Genomic DNA, 12456 nt, shown 5'->3' on the forward strand with positions numbered 1-12456 from the left:
TCTGGCACAACTTAGTATGATCCTCACACTCTTTAATGATGTACTGATATTTTGTCATTCTGATTTTACTGAAATGCTGTGGAAATATCTCAGTGGTAGAGCATTTGACTGCAGAACAAGAGGTACATGGTTCAAATCCGGGTGTCCCCTCACCCTATTTTGATTCTGTTGTTTGTAATTGGGACTTTTCATCAATTCCATTTGGATCATCTTTGACAGAGTCAGTGTTCCCTTGGATATTGCACTTTAATAGCATTTCAGTGTTTCCTGCCCAAAACCTGTGAGTAAATGCAGTTTTTAACACTCGGCTTGTTATTCCCTTTGGGAGATTTCTGAAACATCATTGATCAATTTTGGAATTTGGCTCTTCCTTTCACAGCACTAAACAAAGGGAATGGACTATGAAACCAATTGACAACTTTGTTATACTGTTTGGTGCTTTCTTGTATTGCACTGAAGAAATGGCGTATAAAACTTGGCAGCGAAGCAGTCAACTATTTCTCATTTCACCTGTGTCTTCAGTCTTACATATATTCCACCTCTTCTCTGTGCATGCAAAGTATGTGTTTGTTTGAAGCACTTCATTTTTGTGCAACCTAGGAACTATTTAATTTCTCCTTAAAAGCTCTGCCTACGTGCAAGATGTACGAACTATCATTGCAGTTGCAAGAAGGCTGGTCTGAAGAATCAGGCCATTTGCAAACGCAAAATGGCTTTTTCTGATGTATCAAATGGAAGGTATTCGAAGGGGGTGTTTGGGTGTACCTTCCAAATACTGAATTGTAGTGGTACGTAGAAATGTTTTTCCACCATAATTTGGCCCAAAACAATCATACTTCATCACCATCTCCGTGATTGTGGTAACCAATCCTGAAATGATAAGGTGTCCCGTAAAAACCTCTTCCCCTTTAAGAATGTTTCAAAACAATCATTGTATGTAGAGGCATTGGTCCTATGTACCAATGCCTATTCAAATAAAATAACAATGAAACAAATTAATCTGTTTTTTAAATGATCCAGTTTTCCTTTAATAAATAATATTAAGGACTACTTCTCCTGTTCCACAGTTTCAAGGTTGTACTTTCTGGCACAACTTAGTATGATCCTCACACTCTTTCATGATGTACTGATATTTTGTCATTCTGATTTTAGTGAAAAGCTGGGGATATAGCTCAGTGGTAGAGCATTTGACTGCAGATCAAGAGGTCCCTGGTTCAAATCCGGGTGTCCCCTCACCCTATTTTGATTCTGTTGTTTGTAATTTGGACTTTTTATCAATTCCATTTGGATCATCTTTGACAGAGTCAGTGTTCCCTTGGATATTGCACTTTAATAGCATTTCAGTGTTTCCTTCTCAAAGCCTGTGAGTAAATGCAGTTTTTAACACTCGGCTTGGTATTCCCTTTGGGAAATTTCTGAAACATCATTGATCAATTGTGGAATTCGGCTCTTCCTTTCACAGCACTAAACAAAGGGAATGGACTATGAAACCAATTGACAACTTTGTTATACTGTTTGGTGCTTTCTTGTATTGCACTGAAGAAATGGCGTATACAACTTGGCAGCGAAGCAGTCAATCTATTTCTCATTTCACCTGTGTCTTCAGTCTTACATATATTCCACCTCTTCTCTGTGCATGCAAAGTATGTGTTTGTTTGAAGCACTTCATTTTTGTGCAACTTAGGAACTATTTAATTTCTCCTTAAAAGCTCTGCCTACGTGCAAGATGTACGAACTATCATTGCAGTTGCAAGAAGGCTGGTCTGAAGAATCAGGCCATTTGCAAACGCAAAATGGCTTTTTCTGATGTATTAAATGGAAGGTATTCGAAAGGGGTGTTTGGGTGTACCTTCCAAATACCGAATTGTAGTGGTACGTAGAAATGTTTCTCCACCATAATTTGGCCCAAAACAATCATACTTCATCACCATCTCTGTGATTGTGGTAACCAATCCTCAAATGATTAGGTGTCCCGTAAAAATCTCTTCCCCTTTAAGAATGTTTCAAAACAATCGTTGTATGTAGAGGCATTGGTCCTATGTACCACTGCCTATTCAAATCAAATAACAATGAAACAAATGCATCTGTTTTTTAAATGATCCAGTTTTCCTTTAATAAATAATATTAAGGACTACTTCTCCTGTTCCACAGTTTCAAGGCTGTACTTTCTGGCACAACTTAGTATGATCCTCACACTCTTTAATGATGTACTGATATTTTGTCATTCTGATTTTACTGAAATGCTGTGGAAATATCTCAGTGGTAGAGCATTTGACTGCAGAACAAGAGGTACATGGTTCAAATCCAGGTGCCCCCTCACCCTATTTTGATTCTGTTGTTTGTAATTGGGACTTTTCATCAATTCCATTTGGATCATCTTTGACAGAGTCAGTGTTCCCTTGGATATTGCACTTTAATAGCATTTCAGTGTTTCCTGCCCAAAACCTGTGAGTAAATGCAGTTTTTAACACTCGGCTTGTTATTCCCTTTGGGAGATTTCTGAAACATCATTGATCAATTTTGGAATTTGGCTCTTCCTTTCACAGCACTAAACAAAGGGAATGGACTATGAAACCAATTGACAACTTTGTTATACTGTTTGGTGCTTTCTTGTATTGCACTGAAGAAATGGCGTATAAAACTTGGCAGCGAAGCAGTCAACTATTTCTCATTTCACCTGTGTCTTCAGTCTTACATATATTCCACCTCTTCTCTGTGCATGCAAAGTATGTGTTTGTTTGAAGCACTTCATTTTTGTGCAACCTAGGAACTATTTAATTTCTCCTTAAAAGCTCTGCCTACGTGCAAGATGTACGAATTATCATTGCAGTTGCAAGAAGGCTGGTCTGAAGAATCAGGCCATTTGCAAACGCAAAATGGCTTTTTCTGATATATCAAATGGAAGGTATTCGAAGGGGGTGTTTGGGTGTACCTTCCAAATACCGAATTGTAGTGGTACGTAGAAATGTTTTTCCACCATAATTTGGCCCAAAACAATCATACTTCATCACCATCTCCGTGATTGTGGTAACCAATCCTGAAATGATTAGGTGTCCCGTAAAAACCTCTTCCCCTTTAAGAATGTTTCAAAACAATCATTGTATGTAGAGGCATTGGTCCTATGTACCAATGCCTATTCAAATAAAATAACAATGAAACAAATTAATCTGTTTTTTAAATGATCCAGTTTTCCTTTAATAAATAATATTAAGGACTACTTCTCCTGTTCCACAGTTTCAAGGTTGTACTTTCTGGCACAACTTAGTATGATCCTCACACTCTTTCATGATGTACTGATATTTTGTCATTCTGATTTTTCTGAAAAGCTGGGGATATAGCTCAGTGGTAGAGCATTTGACTGCAGATCAAGAGGTCCCTGGTTCAAATCCGGGTGTCCCCTCACCCTATTTTGATTCTGTTGTTTGTAATTTGGACTTTTTATCAATTCCATTTGGATCATCTTTGACAGAGTCAGTGTTCCCTTGGATATTGCACTTTAATAGCATTTCAGTGTTTCCTGCTCAAAGCCTGTGAGTAAATGCAGTTTTTAACACTCGGCTTGGTTTTCCCTTTGGGAAATTTCTGAAACATCATTGATCAATTGTGGAATTCGGCTCTTCCTTTCACAGCACTAAACAAAGGGAATGGACTATGAAACCAATTGACAACTTTGTTATACTGTTTGGTGCTTTCTTGTATTGCACAGAAGAAATGGCGTATAAAACTTGGCAGCGAAGCAGTCAATCTATTTCTCATTTCACCTGTGTCTTCAGTCTTACATATATTCCACCTCTTCTCTGTGCATGCAAAGTATGTGTTTGTTTGAAGCACTTCATTTTTGTGCAACTTAGGTACTATTTAATTTCTCCTTAAAAGCTCTGCCTACGTGCAAGATGTACGAACTATCATTGCAGTTGCAAGAAGGCTGGTCTGAAGAATCAGGCCATTTGCAAACGCAAAATGGCTTTTTCTGACGTATTAAATGGAAGGTATTCGAAAGGGGTGTTTGGGTGTACCTTCCAAATACCGAATTGTAGTGGTACATAGAAATGTTTTTCCACCATAATTTGGCCCAAAACAATCATACTTCATCACCATCTCCGTGATTGTGGTAACCAATCCTCAAATGATAAGGTGTCCCGTAAAAACCTCTTCCCCTTTAAGAATGTTTCAAAACAATCATTGTATGTAAAGGCATTGGTCCTATGTACCACTGCCTATTCAAATAAAATAATAATGAAACAAATAAATCTGTTTTTTAAATGATCCAGTTTTCCTTTAATAAATAATATTAAGGACTACTTCTCCTGTTCCACAGTTTCAAGGTTGTACTTTCTGGCACAACTTAGTATGATCCTCACACTCTTTCATGATGTACTGATATTTTGTCATTCTGATTTTACTGAAAAGCTGGGGATATAGCTCAGTGGTAGAGCATTTGACTGCAGATCAAGAAGTCCCTGATTCAAATCTGGGTGTCCCCTCACCCTATTTTGAGTCTGTTTGTAATTGGGACTTTCCATCAATTCCATTTGGATCATCTTTGACAGAGTCAGTGTTCCCTTGGATATTGCACTTTAAGGCATTACAGTGTTTGCTTCTCAAAACCTGTGAGTAAATGCAGTTTTTAACACTCGGACTGGTATTCCCTTTGGGAAATTTCTGAAACATCATTGATCAATTTTGGAATTCGGCTCTTCCTTTCACAGCACTAAACAAAGGGAATGGACTATGAAACCAATTGGCAACTTTGTTATACTGTTTGGTGCTTTCTTGTATTGCACTGAAGAAATGGCGTATAAAACTTGGCAGCGAAGCAGTCAATCTATTTCTCATTTCACCTGTGTCTTCACTCTTACATATATTCCACCTCTTCTCTGTGCATGCAAAGTATGTGTTTGTTTGAAGCACTTCATTTTTGTGCAACTTAGGAACCATTTAATTTCTCCTTAAAAGCTCTGCCTACGTGCAAGATGTACAAACTATCATTGCAGTTGCAAGAAGGCTGGTCTGAAGAATCAGGCCATTTGCAAATGCAAAATGGCTTTTTCTGATGTATTAAATGGAAGGTATTCGAAAGGGGTGTTTGGGTGTACCTTCCAAATACCGAATTGTAGTGGTACGTAGAAATGTTTCTCCACCATAATTTGGCCCAAAACAGTCATACTTCATCACCATCTCTGTGATTGTGGTAACCAATCCTCAAATGATTAGGTGTCCCGTAAAAATCTCTTCCCCTTTAAGAATGTTTCAAAACAATCGTTGTATGTAGAGGCATTGGTCCTATGTACCACTGCCTATTCAAATCAAATAACAATGAAACAAATGCATCTGTTTTTTAAATGATCCAGTTTTCCTTTAATAAATAATATTAAGGACTACTTCTCCTGTTCCACAGTTTCAAGGCTGTACTTTCTGGCACAACTTAGTATGATCCTCACACTCTTTAATGATGTACTGATATTTTGTCATTCTGATTTTACTAAAATGCTGTGGAAATATCTCAGTGGTAGAGCATTTGCCTGCAGAACAAGAGGTACATGGTTCAAATCCGGGTGTCCCCTCACCCTATTTTGATTCTGTTGTTTGTAATTGGGACTTTTCATCAATTCCATTTGGATCATCTTTGACAGAGTCAGTGTTCCCTTGGATATTGCACTTTAATAGCATTTCAGTGTTTCCTGCCCAAAACCTGTGAGTAAATGCAGTTTTTAACACTCGGCTTGTTATTCCCTTTGGGAGATTTCTGAAACATCATTGATCAATTTTGGAATTTGGCTCTTCCTTTCACAGCACTAAACAAAGGGAATGGACTATGAAACCAATTGACAACTTTGTTATACTGTTTGGTGCTTTCTTGTATTGCACTGAAGAAATGGCGTATAAAACTTGGCAGCGAAGCAGTCAACTATTTCTCATTTCACCTGTGTCTTCAGTCTTACATATATTCCACCTCTTCTCTGTGCATGCAAAGTATGTGTTTGTTTGAAGCACTTCATTTTTGTGCAACCTAGGAACTATTTAATTTCTCCTTAAAAGCTCTGCCTACGTGCAAGATGTACGAACTATCATTGCAGTTGCAAGAAGGCTGGTCTGAAGAATCAGGCCATTTGCAAACGCAAAATGGCTTTTTCTGATGTATCAAATGGAAGGTATTCGAAGGGGGTGTTTGGGTGTACCTACCAAATACCGAATTGTAGTGGTACGTAGAAATGTTTTTCCACCATAATTTGGTCCAAAACAATCATACTTCATCACCATCTCCGTGATTGTGGTAACCAATCCTGAAATGATAAGGTGTCCCGTAAAAACCTCTTCCCCTTTAAGAATGTTTCAAAACAATCATTGTATGTAGAGGCATTGGTCCTATGTACCAATGCCTATTCAAATAAAATAACAATGAAACAAATTAATCTGTTTTTTAAATGATCCAGTTTTCCTTTAATAAATAATATTAAGGACTACTTCTCTTGTTCCACAGTTTCAAGGTTGTACTTTCTGGCACAACTTAGTATGATCTTCACACTCTTTCATGATGTACTGATATTTTGTCATTCTGATTTTACTGAAAAGCTGGGGATATAGCTCAGTGGTAGAGCATTTGACTGCAGATCAAGAGGTCCCTGGTTCAAATCCGGGTGTCCCCTCACCCTATTTTGATTCTGTTGTTTGTAATTTGGACTTTTTATCAATTCCATTTGGATCATCTTTGACAGAGTCAGTGTTCCCTTGGATATTGCACTTTAATAGCATTTCAGTGTTTCCTGCTCAAAGCCTGTGAGTAAATGCAGTTTTTAACACTCGGCTTGGTATTCCCTTTGGGAAATTTCTGAAACATCATTGATCAATTGTGGAATTCGGCTCTTCCTTTCACAGCACTAAACAAAGGGAATGGACTATGAAACCAATTGACAACTTTGTTATACTGTTTGGTGCTTTCTTGTATTGCACTGAAGAAATGGCGTATAAAACTTGGCAGCGAAGCAGTCAATCTATTTCTCATTTCACCTGTGTCTTCAGTCTTACATATATTCCACCTCTTCTCTGTGCATGCAAAGTATGTGTTTGTTTGAAGCACTTCATTTTTGTGCAACTTAGGAACTATTTAATTTCTCCTTAAAAGCTCTGCCTACGTGCAAGATGTACGAACTATCATTGCAGTTGCAAGAAGGCTGGTCTGAAGAATCAGGCCATTTGCAAACGCAAAATGGCTTTTTCTGATGTATTAAATGGAAGGTATTCGAAACGGGTGTTTGGGTGTACCTTCCAAATACCGAATTGTAGTGGTACATAGAAATGTTTTTCCACCATAATTTGGCCCAAAACAATCATACTTCATCACCATCTCCGTGATTGTGGTAACCAATCCTCAAATGATAAGGTGTCCCGTAAAAACCTCTTCCCCTTTAAGAATGTTTCAAAACAATCATTGTATGTAAAGGCATTGGTCCTATGTACCACTGCCTATTCAAATAAAATAATAATGAAACAAATAAATCTGTTTTTTAAATGATCCAGTTTTCCTTTAATAAATAATATTAAGGACTACTTCTCCTGTTCCACAGTTTCAAGGTTGTACTTTCTGGCACAACTTAGTATGATCCTCACACTCTTTCATGATGTACTGATATTTTGTCATTCTGATTTTACTGAAAAGCTGGGGATATAGCTCAGTGGTAGAGCATTTGACTGCAGATCAAGAAGTCCCTGATTCAAATCTGGGTGTCCCCTCACCCTATTTTGAGTCTGTTTGTAATTGGGACTTTCCATCAATTCCATTTGGATCATCTTTGACAGAGTCAGTGTTCCCTTGGATATTGCACTTTAAGGCATTACAGTGTTTGCTTCTCAAAACCTGTGAGTAAATGCAGTTTTTAACACTCGGACTGGTATTCCCTTTGGGAAATTTCTGAAACATCATTGATCAATTTTGGAATTCGGCTCTTCCTTTCACAGCACTAAACAAAGGGAATGGACTATGAAACCAATTGGCAACTTTGTTATACTGTTTGGTGCTTTCTTGTATTGCACTGAAGAAATGGCGTATAAAACTTGGCAGCGAAGCAGTCAATCTATTTCTCATTTCACCTGTGTCTTCACTCTTACATATATTCCACCTCTTCTCTGTGCATGCAAAGTATGTGTTTGTTTGAAGCACTTCATTTTTGTGCAACTTAGGAACCATTTAATTTCTCCTTAAAAGCTCTGCCTACGTGCAAGATGTACAAACTATCATTGCAGTTGCAAGAAGGCTGGTCTGAAGAATCAGGCCATTTGCAAATGCAAAATGGCTTTTTCTGATGTATTAAATGGAAGGTATTCGAAAGGGGTGTTTGGGTGTACCTTCCAAATACCGAATTGTAGTGGTACGTAGAAATGTTTGTCCACCATAATTTGGCCCAAAACAATCATACTTCATCACCATCTCTGTGATTGTGGTAACCAATCCTCAAATGATTAGGTGTCCCGTAAAAATCTCTTCCCCTTTAAGAATGTTTCAAAACAATCGTTGTATGTAGAGGCATTGGTCCTATGTACCACTGCCTATTCAAATCAAATAACAATGAAACAAATGCATCTGTTTTTTAAATGATCCAGTTTTCCTTTAATAAATAATATTAAGGACTACTTCTCCTGTTCCACAGTTTCAAGGCTGTACTTTCTGGCACAACTTAGTATGATCCTCACACTCTTTAATGATGTACTGATATTTTGTCATTCTGATTTTACTAAAATGCTGTGGAAATATCTCAGTGGTAGAGCATTTGACTGCAGAACAAGAGGTACATGGTTCAAATCCGGGTGTCCCCTCACCCTATTTTGATTCTGTTGTTTGTAATTGGGACTTTTCATCAATTCCATTTGGATCATCTTTGACAGAGTCAGTGTTCCCTTGGATATTGCACTTTAATAGCATTTCAGTGTTTCCTGCCCAAAACCTGTGAGTAAATGCAGTTTTTAACACTCGGCTTGTTATTCCCTTTGGGAGATTTCTGAAACATCATTGATCAATTTTGGAATTTGGCTCTTCCTTTCACAGCACTAAACAAAGGGAATGGACTATGAAACCAATTGACAACTTTGTTATACTGTTTGGTGCTTTCTTGTATTGCACTGAAGAAATGGCGTATAAAACTTGGCAGCGAAGCAGTCAACTATTTCTCATTTCACCTGTGTCTTCAGTCTTACATATATTCCACCTCTTCTCTGTGCATGCAAAGTATGTGTTTGTTTGAAGCACTTCATTTTTGTGCAACCTAGGAACTATTTAATTTCTCCTTAAAAGCTCTGCCTACGTGCAAGATGTACGAACTATCATTGCAGTTGCAAGAAGGCTGGTCTGAAGAATCAGGCCATTTGCAAACGCAAAATGGCTTTTTCTGATGTATCAAATGGAAGGTATTCGAAGGGGGTGTTTGGGTGTACCTTCCAAATACCGAATTGTAGTGGTACGTAGAAATGTTTTTCCACCATAATTTGGTCCAAAACAATCATACTTCATCACCATCTCCGTGATTGTGGTAACCAATCCTGAAATGATAAGGTGTCCCGTAAAAACCTCTTCCCCTTTAAGAATGTTTCAAAACAATCATTGTATGTAGAGGCATTGGTCCTATGTACCAATGCCTATTCAAATAAAATAACAATGAAACAAATTAATCTGTTTTTTAAATGATCCAGTTTTCCTTTAATAAATAATATTAAGGACTACTTCTCTTGTTCCACAGTTTCAAGGTTGTACTTTCTGGCACAACTTAGTATGATCCTCACACTCTTTCATGATGTACTGATATTTTGTCATTCTGATTTTACTGAAAAGCTGGGGATATAGCTCAGTGGTAGAGCATTTGACTGCAGATCAAGAGGTCCCTGGTTCAAATCCGGGTGTCCCCTCACCCTATTTTGATTCTGTTGTTTGTAATTTGGACTTTTTATCAATTCCATTTGGATCATCTTTGACAGAGTCAGTGTTCCCTTGGATATTGCACTTTAATAGCATTTCAGTGTTTCCTGCTCAAAGCCTGTGAGTAAATGCAGTTTTTAACACTCGGCTTGGTATTCCCTTTGGGAAATTTCTGAAACATCATTGATCAATTGTGGAATTCGGCTCTTCCTTTCACAGCACTAAACAAAGGGAATGGACTATGAAACCAATTGACAACTTTGTTATACTGTTTGGTGCTTTCTTGTATTGCACTGAAGAAATGGCGTATAAAACTTGGCAGCGAAGCAGTCAATCTATTTCTCATTTCACCTGTGTCTTCAGTCTTACATATATTCCACCTCTTCTCTGTGCATGCAAAGTATGTGTTTGTTTGAAGCACTTCATTTTTGTGCAACTTAGGAACTATTTAATTTCTCCTTAAAAGCTCTGCCTACGTGCAAGATGTACGAACTATCATTGCAGTTGCAAGAAGGCTGGTCTGAAGAATCAGGCCATTTGCAAACGCAAAATGGCTTTTTCTGATGTATTAAATGGAAGGTATTCGAAACGGGTGTTTGGGTGTACCTTCCAAATACCGAATTGTAGTGGTACATAGAAATGTTTTTCCACCATAATTTGGCCCAAAACAATCATACTTCATCACCATCTCCGTGATTGTGGTAACCAATCCTCAAATGATAAGGTGTCCCGTAAAAACCTCTTCCCCTTTAAGAATGTTTCAAAACAATCATTGTATGTAAAGGCATTGGTCCTATGTACCACTGCCTATTCAAATAAAATAATAATGAAACAAATAAATCTGTTTTTTAAATGATCCAGTTTTCCTTTAATAAATAATATTAAGGACTACTTCTCCTGTTCCACAGTTTCAAGATTGTACTTTCTGGCACAACTTAGTATGATCCTCACACTCTTTCATGATGTACTGATATTTTGTCATTCTGATTCTACAGAAAAGATGGGGATATAGCTCACTGGTAGAGCATTTGACTGCAAATCAAGAAGTCCCTGGTTCAAATCCGGGTGTCCCCTCACCCTATTTTGAGTCTGTTTGTAATTGGGACTTTCCATCAATTCCATTTGGATCATCTTTGACAGAGTCAGTGTTCCCTTGGATATTGCACTTTAATGGCATTACAGTGTTTGCTTCTCAAAACCTGTGAGTAAATGCAGTTTTTAACACTCGGCTTGGTATTCCCTTTGGGAAATTTCTGAAACATCATTGATCAATTTTGGAATTCGGCTCTTCCTTTCACAGCACTAAACAAAGGGAATGGACTATGAAACCAATTGGCAACTTTGTTATACTGTTTGGTGCTTTCTTGTATTGCACTGAAGAAATGGCGTATAAAACTTGGCAGCGAAGCAGTCAATCTATTTCTCATTTCACCTGTGTCTTCACTCTTACATATATTCCACCTCTTCTCTGTGCATGCAAAGTATGTGTTTGTTTGAAGCACTTCATTTTTGTGCAACTAAGGAACCATTTAATTTCTCCTTAAAAGCTCTACCTACGTGCAAGATGTACAAACTATCATTGCAGTTGCAAGAAGGCTGGTCTGAAGAATCAGGCCATTTGCAAATGCAAAATGGCTTTTTCTGATGTATTAAATGGAAGGTATTCGAAAGGGGTGTTTGGGTGTACCTTCCAAATACCGAATTGTAGTGGTACGTAGAAATGTTTCTCCACCATAATTTGTCCCAAAACAATCATACTTCATCACCATCTCTGTGATTGTGGTAACCAATCCTCAAATGATTAGGTGTCCCGTAAAAATCTCTTCCCCTTTAAGAATGTTTCAAAACAATCATTGTATGTAGAGGCATTGGTCCTATGTACCACTGCCTATTCAAATAAAATAACAATGAAACAAATGCATCTGTTTTTTAAATGATCCAGTTTTCCTTTAATAAATAATATTAAGGACTACTTCTCCTGTTCCACAGTTTCAAGGTTGTACTTTCTGGCACAACTTAGTATGATCCTCACACTCTTTAATGATGTACTGATATTTTGTCATTCTGATTTTACTGAAATGTAGTGGAAATATCTCAGTGGTAGAGCATTTGACTGCAGAACAAGAGGTACATGGTTCAAATCCGGGTGTCCCCTCACCCTATTTTGATTCTGTTGTTTGTAATTGGGACTTTTCATCAATTCCATTTGGATCATCTTTGACAGAGTCAGTGTTCCCTTGGATATTGCACTTTAATAGCATTTCAGTGTTTCCTGCCCAAAACCTGTGAGTAAATGCAGTTTTTAACACTCGGCTTGTTATTCCCTTTGGGAGATTTCTGAAACATCATTGATCAATTTTGGAATTTGGCTCTTCCTTTCACAGCACTAAACAAAGGGAATGGACTATGAAACCAATTGACAACTTTGTTATACTGTTTGGTGCTTTCTTGTATTGCACTGAAGAAATGGCGTATAAAACTTGGCAGCGAAGCAGTCAACTATTTCTCATTTCACCTGTGTCTTCAGTCTTACATATATTCCACCTCTTCTC

The 12456-nt window shown here is 37.7% G+C and overlaps 4 non-coding genes across 4 annotated transcripts; all 4 read left to right on the forward strand.

Moving 5' to 3' along the window:
* Positions 1–1161: 1161 nt before the first annotated feature.
* On the forward strand, positions 1162–1233 carry TRNAC-GCA (transfer RNA cysteine (anticodon GCA)). The gene has a single exon. It is a non-coding gene; the product is annotated as a tRNA-Cys (tRNA).
* Positions 1234–3328: 2095 nt separating this feature from the next.
* On the forward strand, positions 3329–3400 carry TRNAC-GCA (transfer RNA cysteine (anticodon GCA)). Its single transcript has one exon. It is a non-coding gene; the product is annotated as a tRNA-Cys (tRNA).
* Positions 3401–6575: 3175 nt separating this feature from the next.
* On the forward strand, positions 6576–6647 carry TRNAC-GCA (transfer RNA cysteine (anticodon GCA)). Its single transcript has one exon. It is a non-coding gene; the product is annotated as a tRNA-Cys (tRNA).
* A 3175-nt stretch (positions 6648–9822) lies between these two features.
* On the forward strand, positions 9823–9894 carry TRNAC-GCA (transfer RNA cysteine (anticodon GCA)). Its single transcript has one exon. It is a non-coding gene; the product is annotated as a tRNA-Cys (tRNA).
* Positions 9895–12456: the final 2562 nt, after the last annotated feature.

Source organism: Lissotriton helveticus, chromosome 1_2 (assembly GCF_964261635.1).
Source record: "Lissotriton helveticus chromosome 1_2, aLisHel1.1, whole genome shotgun sequence".
Classification (NCBI taxonomy): Eukaryota; Metazoa; Chordata; class Amphibia; order Caudata; family Salamandridae; genus Lissotriton; species Lissotriton helveticus.